This window comes from Danio rerio, chromosome 14 (assembly GCF_049306965.1).
Source record: "Danio rerio strain Tuebingen ecotype United States chromosome 14, GRCz12tu, whole genome shotgun sequence".
In the NCBI taxonomy this organism is placed as follows: Eukaryota; Metazoa; Chordata; class Actinopteri; order Cypriniformes; family Danionidae; genus Danio; species Danio rerio.
In genome coordinates, this window is record NC_133189.1 from 4,760,778 (window position 1) to 4,768,799 (window position 8,022).

Below are 8,022 nucleotides of genomic sequence, written 5' to 3' on the forward strand. Positions count from 1 at the left end.
ACATAATTCACTGTGTTTGGACCACGTCAGACATATAAAAGGATTACTTATGCACATCACCTCAAAAACAGAGGAGAATGGCACTGAAGCGCACAGCATAAGGTAAGAGATGACAGCTGTCTGTGCTATCTGGGGCTGCTTCTTGATCATGAATGTATTGTTTACATTTCTGTGCCATGGAAACACCACAATTCATTCAACAACTGTTTGGCATATGAATATAATTCAGTAAAAAGAATGCTAGAACTGTATGAGCACCTGCAAGAGCTTTCATTTGAGCTATAACTTGTACATGTGTCTTATAAAAAAATATGAAAATTAACCAATGTAAAATACCTTGCTCGGGTATCCAAAATATTGTGTATTTAAGTGTAAATAACTTTTATACAGTAGAATAAAACCAAAGTGATGCATCTGTGCATAAAATATAGATTCTACACTTTCAAACGAAACTTACTCACTTACTGGGGTCTGGTGCAACGCTAGCCCTTTAAATCTAAAAGCGAAAGTCGATGACGTCACAGACCCGGTACCGGGTCCGCAGAGTTTAAGTGGAATTGCTTAAGGCCCCCAAATCATTAAATCCACCCCTGGTGACAACTTAATTGTTTGATGTTCAATCGACTTAAATTTGTACAAATTAATAAATTAACTTAGTCCCAACAAAAATCGATTGAGTTAACATCAGAATTTTAAGAGGATTGAACATAAAGCAATTAACTTTTCTCAAACAAATCCCAAGAACTGTATTGTTCCAGCTCATTTTGAATAAGTAGTTTGAACAAACAGCAAACATATTTTGGAGTGTACACAGGAGAAGGCCAAACATCATAGAGGAGGTGAATCATGTAGAAAATACTAGCGCATATTTGAGTGTGTGATGAAAAGAGAGTGAATTTGGGTCACAGGAGCGTCCTGTATTTCCTGATGTGTAAGTACAGCAGGCTCTGCTCGGCTCGGGAACAACATCATATGTTCTCCATTCATCACTGAGTCATCAGCCTGAAGCCACATAAAATGCTGAGAATACACGTATATGCCGACGCATACGGAAGACAAACCCCAGTCCAAACACACGTCTCCTACACGCTATTCTTGACTTGTGAGAAAATTTCCCACACAACAGTCAGGTTGAGGAAGAAGGAAAAAATATTCCAGTTTGAACCTTTCGAAACAAAGCTGCTATATGAGCTCTTGAGGAAAAACTGGTATTTTCTTTTACTAGGATTTAAAGATTTAGGGATGAATCTGACATTGAGATATTTAGTTTTTCTGGGATAAATGGTTGCAATCAAAATTATAAAAAAAAAACTTTGAATTTTTTGTTCTTTTTTAAATATTTTCCAAACGATGTTTAACAGAGCAAGGAAGTTTTCACAGTATGTCTGATAATATTTTTTCTTCTGGAGAAAGTCTGATTTGATTTATTTCAGCTAGAATAAAAGCAGTTTTAAATTTTTTACAAACCATTTTAATTTTTCGTAAATTATTAGCCCCTTTAAGCTGTGTTTTGTTTCGATAGTCTACAGAACAAACCATCGTTATACAATAACTTGCCTAATTACCCTAACCTGCATAATTAACCTAGTTAAGCCTTTAAATGTGACTTTAAGCAATATTATTTACTGTCATCATGGCAAAGATAAAATAAATCAGTTATTAGAGATGAGTTATTAAAACTATTATGATTAGAAATGTGCTGAAGAAAATCTTCCCTCCGTTAAACAGAAATGGGGGAAAAAAATAAACAGGGGGGCTAATAATTCTGACTGCAACTATATATTGCGATATACTATCTAAATAATTTCACCCAATGATTAAATAGCACTATTTGGAAATCATTTATGGTCACATTTTATTTTAAGGTTTAATTCTTTATATTAGCAAACAATTATGATTTTAGCTCCCTATTGGTAGTTATTGGGGTATTTTAGGTATTGGGTACACTTTTAGAAAAAATGGTATGTTGTACCAAAGCAGATACAAACCCTTGTCACTGAGGCAGCACCTTTTTATGGGACAGAATTGTACCTTAAGACAAAGAAACAAATGTGTCCCATTGCTGTTTGTACTGTTTTGATTTGCACCATGGGAAACCAAAATGTGCCTCTGGTTTTTAAAACCTGCTGATACAATATTGTACCTTCATCAAAGGTACTAATCAGATCCATGAAGGTACCACTACAGTGACAAGACACTTTGTCTCCTAACAGTGTCAAATGTGTTTCTTCAAGAGCTGTTTAAAGGCATTCTGCTTCATCCAAAACGCTTCAATTTATTTTCAGTAAATATAAAACATCAAATACATTTTTAAACAACGTTTCTTTTAAAAGTTACTTTTTTTTGCATAAATTCAGCTTTTCTATTAACAATAAAGAATAAAAAATACTTTAACAGAAATCAAAAGATCATGTTTTTGCTAAACATTTCACAACACCTTTCACAGACATTTTACAGAAACACTTTCGCCCATCTACAGTATACATTTTTTTCCTCAATTTTCAAACAACACCTTTGCAATGACTTAAAAGTGAATTTAATTCACTTAACTTCAAAATAGAAATATAATTATGCAAAAGTGATATGCACAATGTGTAGTGCGTGTAGTGGAAAGCAAACGCCAAGGGTATGGATTTTTCCCATTTTCTTGCTGGATAAGTCGGTGGTTCATTCTGCTGTGGCGACACCGGATTGATAAAGAGACTAAGCGGAAAAGAAAATGAATGAATGCTTACCAAATGTTTATTAAAACTGCTTTAAATGTTCAGTTTACAAGATAGTTTTGTTTTTCCTGTTGTTTTGTATTATGGCACTTAATAACTAACGTTCACAATTTTCTTTAAACATACGCTTTTAAATGATGATAATGTTTTAATATGGAAATTATTTATTAAATCACTTTGCCTTTCCAGCCATATTTATTTTCATAGATATTGCAATAAAAAAAGGAGTTGTCCAAAACGTATGTACCTTTTTTATGAGAACAATTGTTTACCGTCATTTCAATTGTACCATAAAAGGTAAAGAACAGCATCATAAGAGGTCTGTAAGGTACAACTTTTACAAAGGTATAAAACTGTTGCTTAAGGAACATTATTTGTACTACCGTGTACTTTTTTTCTGAGAGTGTAGGATTATGGATATTTAATAAAATCATGCAGAGTGTGTAGTTTATGAGTATTAATATGCAGTAACCAATATCTCAATAACATGCATGCTAATAAGTAGGGTCAGACGAAATCTGCGGACGTTTTTTGCTATTTCTGCTGAGAATTTTGGTAAATGTCTGTGGAATTCTGCAGAATTATTTTGGGAATATCATAACTAAATCTTAATATATGAAATAAAAAATAATATCTTTTTAACTTTTATTTAATGTTTAAAATGCAAATTCAATTAGATTCACTTTATCTGGTAAAAAAAGCAAGTTTGTTATTTAATATGTCTAGTAAAACACAGAAAATATTACTGTACCAACTGCATTGTACAAAAATCTGATGAACATTTTCACATTAGTCAATAATATTACTGACATTAGTTAAAAAAACTGAATAAATATAGATGTACACACATTTACTCAAGTAAATAAACAGAATTAATGATGGGCTAAAAATCTGCAGATTTCGGATGGGCCTACTAATAAGCAACAAGTTAAAGTAAGAATTGGTCTCTAAAGTGTTATCAATGAAGATGATTCTCTAGGGAAGTGAATCATGCATTAAACTGTAAACAAATTACAAGCATATGATAAATGCAATGAAGCAAAAATGAAAGTTAAATAAACAGTCGATGCTTTGTGGTTTTGTAAAAGTAAATGTAGAAATTACACTGCAAATTCTTTACTGTATATACTGTAAATCAATAAAAGTATTCTTTATTAAACTTTCATTCATTCATTTTCTTTTCTGCTTAGTCACTTTATTAATCAGGGGTCGCCACAGCAGAATGAACCAGCATTTGTTTTACACAGCGGATGCCCTTCCAGCAAAAACCCATCACTGGGAAACACCCATACACACTCAATCAGACACATACACTATGGCCAATTTAGTTCGCCCAGTTCACCTATAGCGCATGTATTTGGACTGTGGGGGGAAACCGGAGCACCCAGAGGAAACCCACATGAACACAGGGAGAACATGCAAACTCCACACATCAATGCCAACTGACCCAGCCAAGGCTCGAATCAGCGAACTCCCTACTATAAGACTGTGCTCGCCACTTCACCACCGTGTTGCCCTATTAAACTTTCAATTAAAGTCAATTTTTTGTGCCTGAATACTTTAATCTCTCTCAGTCCTTAAAAACATGTAAATTATACAAAATTCACTCCATTGTGGTTAAACTCTGCATCAACATTGAAGCAACAATCCCAACTCAACGCGGCATATCTATGCGATGTGACTATTGCAGATGAACACATTGTGACGTTGTTGGTGAAACAATATATTGTTCAGCCCTATTCAGGTTATATTGGATTAACTCAATACTTTAAGTTAAGTGGTTGCAAGCAATGTATATAGGCTGAATTTAAACAAACGAATGAAGTTGAACATTACTCAGTTTAATGTTTATGTTGAAATTAAGCCAATATAAATGGTTTGCAACCACTCACCTTACAAAAAAACTGAGTAAATACAATGAATCGTAGGCATTTCAGCCCTAAAAACAAGCATCAAAACATTATATTGTTAAATATATACAGTATACTATATATAAATATCCACATTTGAAATAATTATTAGCTGTTACATCCTAAAAGAGGTTTTGCGGTAAAAATATGTTTAATAAAGAACCATAGTGAAGTCCACCTTATTCAGTAGGTTGTTGTCTCAGAAAAATGAACAGCTAATGCATCATAATAAAATAAACACTTGTTTAACGGGATAGTTCACCTAAAAAATAACTATTTGGTCGCCCTCAGGTGGAATAAAAACCTTTCTGAGTTTCTTTCTTCCTTTAAAAAGAAAAGAAGATATTTTGAAGAAAGCTGAAAACCTGTAACCACTGACTTCCATAGTATTTGTCTTTTCTACTATGGAAGTGGTTACAGGATTTCAGCTTCATCTTCTTTTGTGTTTGAGAGAGGAACGGAACTCATAAAGGCTTGAAACAAGTAAAGGGTACATAAATTATGACAGAATTTTCATTTTTAGGTGAGCCTACCCTAATTTAGTTTCAAATATGGCAATTTCGCAGCATATTAAGTTATTATACATTGAATGTTTATTACATGTGTATTAACTATAATTGATAATCATGCACAGAACATTAACCAACTAAACAATCATGTTCCTTTTGCTCTGCACTTCCTCCTGACATATTGAGATCATCTGTCTAATGCGTTTATGTGCTGTGTGCATGCGCGCGCACATGGCCGCGTGTGCACGAAAAATACGATGTAGCCCCTATGTATGTAAATGTAAAATAAAAAATACATATATATATAATATATAAATGTAAACGTAGGTGGAAAGCAGCTTTGAAATCTGTTGCAGTGCACAAGATGAGCTCAAAAAAGAGAGGAGAGGGAGAGAAAGAGGGTGTATATGCCACACCTCACTCATTCAGAAACACAGCAGTTCCCCTCAGCTCTCCCACTGTACGACATAATCACATGCTCTGCGAGATTTACAACTGCAGACTAAAGCTTTAGTTTATTTACACAGCATATGTGCTGCCATATATAGTCCAAACGCAACGCAAAAGCCACAGTGCGTGCGAGTGCTGCGCCGCGTCTCCAAAATAACCAGCGCTTCAGCGAACAATAGTAAACACACGAGTGCTAGACGTGTCCGAGTCACTGGAGCGAATCGGTTCAGTTGAATTGTTTATTTCAGTAGCTTAAATGAATGATTCAGTAATCCGTATTAATAGTTTGATACATATTAGCCGTATCATATCTGCTTGCGTGTTTAATTTTTTGGTCAAAAAATACTATTATATTGTTATTACAATTCAATGGTTATTTTAAAATACAAATCTGAAAAATTAAGTTTAACTTACGCCATATCATCTAGAAGCCCTACATACAAAAACATACATTTTTCATACATATTTAATATTAAAAGATCAATTAACTAACTACACATCTCTACACATATCTCTGATAACTCGATTCGCTTCGACCAGTTCATCCTCTGAGGAACCGATTCGATCAAATGATTCATTTTCGAATCGGACATCGCTAACGCACTCAGTACACATAACCACGATCCCAGTCAGTGTTTAAAAATTATGATGAAACTATTACGACAATCAGACTAAAAAACAAAACATTTGCTTCGAAAATCTTCCAAAATCATCCATTTTTTCACCCAACGCGAAGCCCAAAATGACCTACATTCTCCCTTCAGACAGACTTTGAATTTCCTTGATCCAGTCAGTGTGAACAGATTTTTCCCCTAAATCCATTCGTGTCATCTGATTTCACATATAACGAGTCGTGTGTATTAATCTAGTAAACAAAAGAAAAACTGCTCAATCTTTTGTTGGTTCTCCAGTTTAATCTTAATCCGATTTGAATCTCGCTCTCCGTCCGAACAGCACTGCGCGCACAATGGAGAACGAATCTAAACTCTGTTAATAATCTCCCGAACAAGCTTCTTGTTGCGCACAAACACATGTCCGATGAATGGACGAGCCTGCAGAAGAACAACAGAAACAGCTGCACCCACCTCGTGGTTTGAAAGGACGCCGGTCCGGTCCGGGGGGTGTGGACCGGTGCTGTCCGGCGTTGGAGCTCCAGCACGGGCTGCGGAATGGAGGAGCTGTCGTTCCGGATGGTTCAGACGGGCTGGACAGGTGTGGGGGGTGATGTTTGGGCTGTGTGTCTGTGCTGGATGCTGTCAGGATAGGGACCAGCTTAATCCTCCATCTGAACGCAGACAGCCTCTCCTCGGCCACTCCACCCCTCCCTCATCCCTGCTCGGTCCGATTCGCAAAAGATTTGTTCTTTTAAAGGGCTCTGAGTTGATTCAATAGAACCGATTCGCAGCGGCCAAGAGGAGACTATTCGTAAATCACTGTTTACGCAGAACATTTGACTATTTGTGTATATGGAAAACATTATTTACATAATTGTTTGATAAAAGTCAATACAAAGAACATAATATTTAATGAAATATATGGATTTAAATTATTATTACTATAATTAAGTAAGTTATGATACCAATAAATGAGCAAAATAATAATAACAATATTATTATTATTATTATTATTAGTAGTAGTAGTAGTAGTAGTAGTAGTAGTAGAAGTAGTAGTAGTAGTAGTAGTAGTAGTAGAAGTAGTAGTAGTAGTAATTGTATAATTAAAGATTATAATTAATAAGTATTATTAATATTAATTACCAATAAATTAGCATAATAATACCAACATTATTATTATCATTTTTATTATCATTTATAATAATAATAATAATTATTATTATTAATTATTATTATTAATTATCAATAAATAATAATAATAATGTTATTATTGTTATTATTTTGCTAATTTATTGGTAATTATTTGTAATAATAATAATTAATAAAAATTATTATTTATAATAATAGTTAATACTACTACTATGACTAATAATAATAATAATAATAATAATAATAATAATAATAATGTTATTATTATTACAATTCTCATTTATTGGTAATTAATAATGATTATACTTTAATAATAATAATAATAATAATAATAATAATAATAATAATAATAATAATAATAATTACAGCACGTGTGCTATGATGAGTGAAAAGCTTAGTTGTGTATTATTATAAAGTATTATTATGGGTTATTCTGAACCATGTGTAAAATCGGTCACTTTTTAAATATAATTTGACACTTGATAATTTAATTTACCCCACTTACTGGATAAACCAAAATCTTATTTAATCTTTGGATGAATGCAGCACCTACCATTGCTGATATCCTCTTAAATAAAACTCATTCACTCACATTTATAAGAGCATACTTGCTTTAGAGAGAGAGAAAGTGATTCTACAGGTGGTTTTTCAAGCCCACTCGCCTGTG

The 8,022-nt window shown here is 33.5% G+C and overlaps 1 protein-coding gene across 2 annotated transcripts in view; it reads right to left on the reverse strand.

Annotated features, from left to right (window-relative positions):
- The window catches only part of frmpd1b (FERM and PDZ domain containing 1b), an 83,717-nt gene extending 76,837 nt beyond the window's left edge, over positions 1-6,880 (reverse strand). For both annotated transcript variants that reach the window (XM_073922442.1, XM_009307688.5), the window contains exon 1: positions 6,678-6,880. The gene's annotated coding sequence lies outside the window, so the exon portion shown is untranslated. The remainder of the gene's footprint in view (positions 1-6,677) is intronic.
- Between the last annotated feature and the right edge of the window lie 1,142 nt (positions 6,881-8,022).